The sequence below is a fragment of the Syngnathus leptorhynchus genome, chromosome 3, assembly GCF_054491065.1.
Source record: "Syngnathus leptorhynchus isolate UIUO chromosome 3, UIUO_Slep, whole genome shotgun sequence".
NCBI lineage: Eukaryota > Metazoa > Chordata > Actinopteri > Syngnathiformes > Syngnathidae > Syngnathus > Syngnathus leptorhynchus.
Genome location: NC_141197.1, coordinates 16,984,365 through 16,996,022, shown reverse-complemented (window position 1 = coordinate 16,996,022; position 11,658 = coordinate 16,984,365). Strand labels below are relative to the sequence as shown.

General features: G+C 38.7%; 1 pseudogene across 1 annotated transcript; it reads right to left on the bottom strand.

Moving 5' to 3' along the window:
- Positions 1-290: 290 nt before the first annotated feature.
- LOC147059530 (profilin-2 pseudogene) lies at positions 291-11,171 on the bottom strand (annotated as a pseudogene). Its single transcript, XR_015065748.1, has 2 exons — positions 10,837-11,171; positions 291-1,557 (listed from the first exon to the last, which is right to left on the bottom strand). The product of XR_015065748.1 is annotated as a profilin-2 pseudogene (transcript).
- Positions 11,172-11,658: the final 487 nt, after the last annotated feature.

Genomic DNA, 11,658 nt, shown 5'->3' with positions numbered 1-11,658 from the left:
GACTCAAACGGTATGTCTTGGTTAAGTGGGTACTTTTCATACAAGTTACTTCATCACATGAAGAGAAGAAATTTGAATATTGCTGCTGAAGAAGAATTTCGCTCGGGTCGCAAGCAGATATTTAAAAGTTTAGTTTTGTCTGCTTACAAGATCTTTAAAAAGTTTATTAGACGACCAAAGCTCCTTGATAAAGACAAAGCATGTGATGTCACATCCACCATAAATAGATGAATGACTCAGTGAGGGGTGTATTTTTCAAAGTAGCCTCAGAGCGGAAACTTTTGCGACATCTTTTAATAGCTCACACATGTCACTTGGGGGAAGTCCAAGTCCTACCCGGGTTCTTGTGTTGCTGTGGGCTACCACGAGCAATATGTGCCAGCTCCACCTATTTGTCATCGCAGTGCATGTGACAAAGGTGCTCTGTGTTCAATGGTGATCAAGTGGCCTCATGCACATCCGTGCTCAGCCATCATAAATCTTGCTCGGCCGAGTACAATAGGTAGTTGCTATTCCTTATACCGTGCTAAGCTAACACGCTAGTGGCTATTTGCCGACATATTTCAGTCAAATTAAACTTTTCTTCACGGCATAAGGGAGGCAATTTTTTTTTTTTTTTTTTTTTACCATAGCACTGTAAATTGGTTCCAAACAATTTCATTGATAATCGTCCCCTTCCGTTTAACACAACTTACTCATATTTAGCGTATCTGTATCAACACTAGCTTGTTCCGCACTTGGTCCTATTTGGAAAATCAAGACACTTCAGATCATTTGAAAGCAGCGATATCTATTGTCCAACAAAACGACAGCCTTTTACAAATGAAACACATTACAGAAGTTGGCAAAAGCAAAAACAGCAATGACTGCCTAAACTGCTAACTGCAGTGTCCATTTGTTGTTGCCGTTGGGTGGAAAAAAATAAATAAATAAATCAGTCGTTCTCCAAGGTAATGTTTACATGGCGGGACTTGGCATGTCAAAGGGCACAGAAGAAAAATGTCGGCTTTCATTTGGCAGGTGACTCCCTTTGTGATAACATCGTTTTGGCTACAGAGGAGGAAGAAGAGAATAACTTGCAACTAGGACATGAAGTGTTTGACAGGCAGGTCGGGAGCAGGCCGCTTTAGTATCCAGACCTCCTCAGGTAGTCGGCCATCCCATACGCTTGCTTATTGAGCACGCCTCCGTGGATACTCGCTTTCCCCATGAGCAAAACCAATACTTTGTCAGTTCTGGCTACAGAAATGTTATACGTAGGGCCTCCATCTGGATTCTTGGTCCGAAAGTCCATTGTCCAATCGCCGTCCACATTGAGGCTATCCCTGAGTACAGAGCATTTTTTATTACCTAATGTCAGCCCCTGGGTGAAGAAAGCATCACGTTCCTTTGCCACCATCGCGTCGATTTCAGCGGGTGTGATGTTAGCGAACGTGCCGCCGCTAAATGACGCCCAGACGTACTTGGCGTCGCCGAACCCAACAATGGCCGCATCCTGGCAGTTGCCTTCTGCCATCAGGGTCTCCACGTAAGTTTGCCAGGACATGTTTTCCGACACTGGGTCCAAGATAAAAAAAGTTTCTTGTAAACTCACCGCCCGAGAAAAGCCACTGCAGCCGGACAAGGGCTTGGATGTAGTTCTGACGAGATCACTCCACCTAACAATAGCTTTTAAATGCCTCGATGTATGTAAGGAATTGTGTCATATTGTGTGACATCGGTTAGCTATGAGGTAATGTGACATCACAGGGCTGTATGTTGTCATCACGTTGCTTATTTATCAGCATCGAAAGCCGTTTTTTTTTCCCCCCCCTCGCAGAGCTCAACTCGGTTTGCACTTCATGAGGTAAAACCCCGATAGAACCAGACTGACATTATTCATAGATACCTCTCTCTGTCATAATTCGGAAGTGACACTTTTCTTTTGAGTCAAGAACAAACCGTGAATTACAGCCACTAAATCAGACCTGTAGTGTTAAAGGAGCCAAGAGAGTTTCTCACAGATGTACCAGAGTACGACAGCCCCGGGGCAGCGCATCCATCTATGTCTTTTTGCCAAATTTGATTTTAAATATTAATCATGGCCGCCATACATCTTGTCTGTGAACAAATTGCCACGCAAAAGTGCTATTGTCTGCAAAAAAAGGCGCGGCAAGAAGGATGGAGGGCTTGGTGAGGAACATCAATGTTTCATTTGGTGAAATGTACGAGCCGCGACAGAATTTTACTGATGATGCAGGTGGCTCACTCTTGAAGAGGAACAGCAGAAATTTGAACTTTTGGGACCTAACTTTGAATGAAACGGGTAGAGAAATTTTATTATTTAAACGGTTGATATACGGTGTTTATTGGCTACAGTGGAACGCTTCCTGGACTTGTAATTGAGATTAATAACAGATATTTGTCGAGACATCTTACCTGAGGGGAAAATATTTTGCCTTTGTCAATTTAACAGTAACAGAGTCAATAAATATTGTGCAACATATTGCTGTGCTTTAAGGGCAGTAGATTTACGACAGCACTTTGCCCACAAGCATACATTTCTGTTTACTGTATCTCTGCTGAAAGGAACTCAATTTCAAAACCTCTGCAGGCCATAGTAAAATGTATATATAAAGCAACAATTCATTTTTATAGTGAATCAGCATTTGTAAGATTTATGGATTTATTCTTAATTATATATTTGTATTTTTTTTACTTTTTATTCGTTGTCATTTGTCTGTTACCACAATGTCCATAACTAAACACCCAGAACAAATAATTCAAGTTTCTCCAGTTAAAAATAAATCTAAGAATTTGTAGAGTAAATACATTGATTATTTTAGATATTTTTATACTAAATTTAACAATCAGTAAATATTAATCCTCATGTGTACAGCAGGACAATACTCTACTATATAGACTAATTATTTTATCCTGGGCAATAAAAAAAACAAAACTATCTTTCAATAATGTAATTTTATATCCAATATAGCATACCTTGACAGTTATTATCACTTTTAGAACAGCTTTATTACATTAGTTTTAGTTTAGTCATTCCATAAATTAAATTGGTTATTTTTTTTTAATCAAGCTATTTAATACAATCGCTCGACCAAGTTGTATCTCTTCAGCATGACCACAAGGTGGCAGTATTATCCAGTGTTACATTTTAACGCAACTGGAAAGAACTCAAGTCTAATCAAGGCTTATTGAATCAATGCAGCTTTTAAAAAATTTTCTTTTTTTTCTTTTCTTTTTTTTAAATTCATTTGAGTTTTCTGATAAGTCATTCACCCGTTAATTTATTTACTTATTCTATGATTCTGGCATAATCATAACTAACGCCTCTTTTAGCCACAGTCCTGCCTGATTCCACTAGATGGCAGTACTGCAGCACTACACTACTTTTGCCCTTGTTAAAACAGCACACGCAGTCGCAACAAGACATCTGAATTATCACCCTGGAGCGATTACACGTGCAACACACACCGCTTTCATAATCATAAGTGTGCATCACATAACGCAACTCAAAAAGGGAGGTTTAAAAATGACCTTTTGGGCACGGGACCTGCATAACAACAGTTCTTGCATGCATGATGTCCATATAATGTGAATCATCAGTGCATCCAACAGAACCTTTAAGTCACCATGAAAGGATGAACTGCATGGTTTTTTTCTTTTTTTTATTCCAGAAAGATGGACAGGCTAAAGCAGGATTTACAACACTGCCCCGTTACAGGAGACATATTTTGCAGGTTGTTTTGAGCCAAGTCATAAAAATTGGTATGGTAGGAGCAAGATCAAAAATGTCGCTTATTGTTCCCGCGCCAGCGCACCACTAATACCTAAGCGGCTACATACACAGTGCAAGCTGCACATCTTCAAAACACATCTGCCCAAACAACACAAAAACCACTCGCTGTAAATCTAATTAGTACACAATGAAAGCAATAAAAAATAAATAAAAACAAAAAGAAATATGGTCTCCATATGTTACACTAGAGTTAAACGCATCATTAAATAAGCAAAATAATTGGTCACGTCGGCAAGTGGAGTAATTTGGTTGTTTATCATCATTTAAATCAATGAAGGGAAGAATCCGGCCACATCCTCATTAGGGTTACAGGTGAGGTGGAGCGTATCTCTGACTTTGAGCACATGCTGTTCAAAATGGATGGCTGGAAGAAAACTTTGGAAAAACATTGAGCTACCTACTGCGAAGTTCCCTTAATTGTAGTTACTCTGTTGTTGGATTTATTTGCTTATAAGTCAATCTACATTCAAGCTAGGACGGCTGTTGGATTGATCAGTGCTGAAAAAGCTTCATGACAGTCTTGAGCTTTATGTGTACTGGAAATTCCTAATGAGAGCCGCGGCTTCATTAGATTTGCCAATAAAATATTTGCAATAGCTCATTGGCCTCTAATGGACATCAGGAGGAGCGTTGCTGGATCCAGTCGGTGTACGTTACATGTAATTTGTTTGGCATTTCACAGATGGTAATGCATTCACGAGTAGACATGAGAAGTCATTACAGAAACCGAAACAGACCACATCATAAAAAATAAAAAAATAAAAAATAAAATAAGACTTCTGCTCTTTCCGATGGGGAAGATTCCCAAAATGCTTTTACGGAATAATGTGGAAGCCCCAAAGTTGAGAAGGACATACTGGAAATGCCAGCGGTTGATTCTGACATATTGCATTTCAACATATCGGGTTACTGGAAGTTAATTAATGCAATTCCATTCCTCATGAATATCTGCGGCTGGCTGGGGTCCAAGTACGAGATAAGATTGGCCCACAGACAAAGCATGCAAACGGAGCAATAAACAATGGAGCTGCTTGTCATGTGGGAAAAGGAAGCCAGTGGCGAAGCACGCTGAGGTACACTAGCGCCAACAAAACCGTACCGCAATAGTCACAATCAAACAAGAACACTTTCTTTACATGACATGACGACGACCTTGTAAAAATAACAATTTGTTAAAGTATATTTTTGTTCGTCCTGTTATGAATAATGGGCGTTTAAAATATATCAACGATGCAAGGATTCTTGAAACAAATGTTTCAGTTTCAAATTTGTAGGTAGCCCAATTCAGGCTTATAATCAAAAAACTAAAATTCTTAATTGCATGCTTATTGTCTATGGTACAGGCATTCCATCAAATTTTGATCATGCATCCAATTTATATCGCGCTTTATTTATATACTTTGTAGATCAATTTTGAGCCATGTGCAACCTAAAAAAAAAACGACACATTTTTAATACTGCCTCGTCTCCATTTCAATCGTGACTGTGCAGAAGTACTTCGACAGAAGCTTTTTTTTTTTAATGAGATTACCAGGACATCGAGAATGACTTCCACACATTCGACAAATGTCAGGAGAACAAGACTCTGAATCATTACTTCCATCCCCATCCATGCTACCTTTGCTGATACTTCTACGACTGGACTCTTTTTCTTCCATATAGCCAAACTAATCAATGTAAAGATGCATTTCATATGCTGCCTGCCTCACGGCACATTGCTAAGATAAAGTCGCTGCGACCTAACAGCGACCCCACCTCATGTTCGCGAGACCATTAAACAAAGATGCTGTGTTGGACTTGGCGTGACCGAGAAACACAATGAGGAGGGGGTGGGTGGGGGGGAGGGGGGGCGTGAAGGCGGTGAAAAAACAAAAACAGAAAATATTGCAAGTGTTAGAGCTCATAAATATAAATAACTGTTGAGCAAACCTGTAGCCTTTTTGTGTATAATAAAGTCTACGAAAGGTCACAGAAAAATATACTATGAAAATGAATTCCTGTCTACTGACAATCATACACACCATGAACTCAAACTTTAGGAAACTTTTACACTGTTATTGCTACAAGTATGAACAAATTCAATTCATGCTATTTAGGTATTAGCCAAACATGGAGGAAGCCTCTATTTACATTCTGCATGAAAATAAAATCTAGGACATTTAGTGAAAAATGGTGAAGTAGAAAGACTGACATTTTGCATTAAGCAAAGACTTGCAATTGATTCCCAACAAATTCTTGTTTCTGTCAACTGAGATATGTTGGTTAGCATATATGCTCTGTTTGACGTATGATTGATGGTCAACAAAATTGTCAGAATTTCCATAAAACTGATCCCAATTTGCCTGTCGAAATGACAGAAACAATCTTTCCTTGTTGCATTTTAAATAAATAAATAATCAACTGTACCATACTAGGCAATTACAGTACAACCAGTGGCACCGCAGCTACAATCATTAGCTGACATTAGCCACCAGACAGTGACGCCACATTGCCACACAATGACGACCATTATTCTCAGCCCACAAATCAAGGGAGGTCTGCTTTACACTGTGTGCAAGTCTTGCTCACGCTAATGGATTAGCACACTACGTGCTAGTCTTGCTCACGCTAATGGATTAGCACATAGCGCCGTAAGGTCAGCTGGTTTTGCCGATGCTTTGACCAGAGCGTAGTCTACCATCATCGTGCTCAAACTCATCCTCATAATTTTATCGTGTTAACATAATGCAGATTGGCGCCTACTTAATTTGTTTCGCTATTCTAATAACCTTGCTCATAAATAATCACAAGCAGCACTGCCTGTGTTTTCACCTCAGGAGCCTCAGAGCTAATTAGCATTGGAATTTTCAATCATCTCTTCTTTTGACTTGCATCAGCTGGCGGAAATGTGGATAAGGATAATGAAAATGATGTGAAATTGCATGTTTATGTGGTTTTGCAAGGCTGAGAGCTTTATCGCTAGAGATTAGCAACACGCTGCGGTTAAAAAACATGGCGTACGAAGAAGCGCCGTGCAAGTGGTGGTTTCCCTTCTTGACAATTACAAACCACACAATCACCATTGGCGCGTGGCTCGGGAATATTTCTGATAATGATGTAGAAAAGCGTGGAAATGTCAAAATGGAGTAAACATTGGTAAAATGTAGGCTACATGCTAAAACCAATACAGCATTTTTTCACCTCCTTAATTTCATCAAGCATTGACTAGCGCATGTACAATTTGGTGTTATGGAGTGAAAAAAGTTTTTCACATTTAGCCAACATTTTACCAATAAGTTACATTTTCGCAAATGTGTCCAAGAAATGTTACTGAGAGAAAATAGGGACCAAGCCCATCAGGTACTCGAATAGAAAAAAAGCGTTGGGTACATAATGCCCCCATTTACCCCCCTTAAAAGGATAAAAGGAGAGTAACAATTGCTAATGCACTTTCAGTTCAGACATTTAGTGAACAGAACAAATAGTCAAATGCATTAGTTGGACTTTAGCTGCTACTTCTTGTGTTGCCTCCCTGCTCAAGCTATCCAGACAGACCAATAGGTGAAGTAAATTCAGACCCAATTGTAGAAAATAAAAAAGGAAACCTGTAAAAGGAAAACTCTCACTAAATGCAATTTCACCAGTAGAAAAGTACTGAGAGCTTAACATGGTGTTATACTTTTTTCAAAAGTTAAACGCAGAAACTCTTCAAGTCCCAACTTCGAAATACGACAAAAATTTAGGAAGTTTGAATTTCATTTGTAAGTAGGACTTCTTGCCCTCTTGATACACCCTGCTATGTTGATAATATATTCCTGAAGCACTGGGTCTGCTTTGAATAAACAAACACACCATCAGCCATTTTTGCAGGCGCTGCACAAATGCAGAATATGGAAAATATCCCAAATCCTGAAAAAAACCCCATCTTGCATTGCTTTTCTACTTCTTCCTCATTTAAAAAGCAGCATTGCTCTTATACTGTATGCTGAGCTCGTCACCATGTACAAAGTGAAGCCAGAGGGACAGCGAGACGACTGTATTATTTATAAGAGGAAGAGAAAGAGCATTATGGCAGCAAATTGAGCTTGAGAGTGCTGAAGTGTCACAGAAATAAACCATTAAGATGGTCAGAAAGTACCAGAACACAGACTACATTAAAAACAACATCGGGCAGTGGGCAGCTTTTAAAGAAACAAACAAAATATCTACAAACAAATGACAATCCTGTGGAGAAGTACCAGCAAGTGTGCTCTGCCTAATGTTTTTTTTTTTTTTTTTTTTGCATACGGTCGAGGACCATCAAGTAGTCCAAGAGGCCCTTTGAGGAGGAGGTGGTCTACAGATAAATTGGTTACTAGGTTGGGGAGGGGGTGCTCATTAAATAACATTCAACATGGCATTTGAACAGAGCCAAAGTTTCTTGGGAACATGTTCAGATGATTAGGTCTCATTTTATTTAATGGAAAAATAAGTGCTGGACACAAAAGTGGAGTATTTGTTACATCTGGAAATATGTTCATGTCAAGGCTGGTTTATATTATCACTGTTTTCTTTTTATTATTTTTAAGAGCACTTTGTATGCTTACCCCTGCCCCGTTTTAATTGCAGAAAGAAATCTGTATAATATTCTCCAGTGCTCTATGTACTTTAGAGACTTAACAAGTCACAATGGGTTATATTAGTTCAGTTAAAACAAACTCAAGTGATAGACTTTTAAATTTGGGTTATGCCGGAGCTGAAGGAACAGAGCAGCAACGGAGGGCCGCTGTACTTAATTCTTCATCTGGTAGTCAATCAGATTTTGTTTTTCACATCAGGGTGTTTTCACACCTGTCAGGTTCGGTTGATTTCAGTTTGTGCAGTTAGAAATGGGCATCTGCGCCGTTGTGGGGGTGAACACGGATATTTTGCTTATCTGTCGCTATTTTCTGTCACCATATTGTCAGCTGCGCAGAAGGCATCTAGTAGAATTGAGTTTCAGTCTGGTTATTATTCGTACAAGCATTTATTTAAGAAAATGTAAATGCGACAAAGCAGTGCATAAACAGAAAAAATAGCTGTACGCAGCAAACTTTTATCACAGCTGTAATTCGATTGAAAAAGCAAATACAATGTGCGCACGTTCATTATGCATGCTAACTATGTATTAAAATGCCGCAGCATATTTTTCAATTTATAATACACCACATTAATTCAAAAATTTATGACAGCGCACGCAAACACACAAGAACCACTAAGACTGAATAAACAAAAAAAGTTGCTGAGAGTCAACATTATAAATCAACATTGTTAGGGTTGCAGCGAAGAGTGGGCGAGGGTGGGGTGGTAATTTCCGAAAGCGAGATCCGAGTTATCAACAACTCTCTTTTCCAGCCCATCTGATATACAAATTGCAGCTAATGAAGCTTGTAAAATCAATTACCTGCTTGATACTTTGCATACCGAGGAAAGCGTACACAGACTGAATGCGTGATGCGTGCTTAAACACACATTACTCTCGGCACAATATTTGTACTTAATTTAAACTGCCACGAGCACTCAAAACAGTCATGTGACTCCTCTGTGCCAGAGACACAGAAAGCAAGTTCTTAACGACTCGTTTAAAGTAAAGTGCACTAAATGTTTTAACGTGATCAGACGTGTCACGGACTAAGGAAAAATGCTGTCAACTGTGAGAAAAGTAGGTCACAAAATGATGTTGGAGTGAAACAACTTGGAGTTCAACCAAAATAAAATTGGCTTCAAAAGTTATACAAAACTCATGCTCTTTGGGCTTTTTTGAGTAGTATGCACAATTACAAAAACATAACAGAGTGGGAAAGCCTGATGATATCAAATATGATGAAACAGTGTCTTCATGAATCTGACTTTTGAAATTTGGCAAACAACATTTAATGGGCTCCATGTTTCAAATAAAGCGTATTTATCAACATTTATTCTTAAAATTTTAAGATTTTGATTTATTTTTACACAGACACACACGCACACACATACATAATGCTACATAATTGCAATTTCTTGTATATAAAATTAATAATTAATGAGTTTTATGAAAGTCGTTTCATTTTCCTGGCCTATCATAGCCTCAGAAATATTCAACTTAATTCACTGACATGCTGAACAGTAAAGAATTTTGTAGGTCTCAGCAGTTTGTAACCGAATCTTTACTGGGCATTATGAATAATTAAAGATCACTTCATAGAGTTTTTCTACTGAGAGGTGCAACAATCTGAATATTCTAGCTATCTTCTCTCCACTGCAACATAACGGCGGCTTTAGTGTTAAAAGAGTCCATAACAAGCAGCAGAGAGGTTCTTCTGATGGTCAGTGTCTGTCTTTGCCATGGCAACCAGTATTTGAAGGAGAGCAGGGGAAATGAGAGAACCTGGCCTAGCTTATTAGATGACAAGCACAGATTTACCTTGCGTGAATATCAGCACACAATAACAAGTGTCAGAAGACGATGAATCGCCTTTGGTGAAATTGCTTTTGTGTGCCTGAGCAGCATTTATAAATGACAGTTTATCTTTTCTATACAAGTCTTAGTGGCATTTCAGCAGAAGGTCTGCAAGCAAGCTAAACATAAGTGTCTTTTTATGTGGCTTCCATCTGTTTGTTGACAAAATGAGTTCAGTGACGCTTCATTAAAATATTTAGTTTGGATTTGTAAAAATGGACCATAGGGAAATTGGACGGATTCCACTCATTACACATTTGACACTTGCTTATCCCTAAACTGTACTGTTGAATGAAACAACCAATAAAATATTTCAGTTTTATGCTAATTTAGAAATCAGTCAGTAAGCTGTTCTACATTTTCCTCCCCACTGTTGCTAGAAGTGGGCATCTTGATCATGACATGATCAGCTAGTCTAACCCCCCCAAAAAAAACACTCAATCATTTCATATTGGAAACCTGAAAAATAATGTCACTTCCCCATTAGAGAGCGCAGTGCCCACTAATGGACGTTTGTGGCAGTGCAATGTATTAGTCTGGCAAGCCACACCCACTGCACAAAAAAAGCAATATCATTTTGCAGATGTATGAAAACATAACTTACCTTCTGTGACTCCATATTCTTATGTTGAAAAATAACAGACAATTCCTGCCGGCACTTTCCAATAATCGAGCATCCGCTCATCAAAGTCTCCATGAGCATTGAGGTTGTCAGTCAAATAGTAATTCAATTTGAAGGAATCGAAAGGCAAAACAAGGGTAGCTTGATAATCATAAACACCTAAAAAACCAAAGTCCTAAATCATGACGATCAAAAGTAACTTGAGTAAAGAAAAACAACTGAACAGTTGTGACCAGGACTGAAACAAAACAGGGAAATGAATCCAAACAATCTGACACGACAACAAGGAACACCTGAAAAAGTCACAAGTGGTTGGAGGGAGCTGATTGGGTAACGGGGATTGGGTTAACACACTAACCTAATATGACAGACACATGCAAAAGGAACACAAGGAAAACCAAACTAAATTCTGAATCAAAACCAAATCAAAGCCTGATCATATAGAAGATCATGAGCAGGCCAAAGACAAGGAAAGTAGACAGTGAGGTAGAATTAAACTCACTTCAGTCAATATTTTTAATGCACGTAATTTGATAGTTTATTACACTGAGAGTCATTTACAATGTTTGGACCATTTTGAAATGAAGAAGAACGAGCACGAGGGAGGGATCTGATCATAATAACTTTCCGTTTCAACTCAATCTCTCCACTCGAATGAATGTGTCTATAAAATGCTGAGAGAAATGTAGGTTGCTAAAACACACTTAATTTGGCATGATAGATTGAGTCCATGCTTCAGTGACTGTAATTGAATCTGTGACCTATTTCTTCTTCACAAAATTGTCTCTTGGGTTGGTTTTCAGT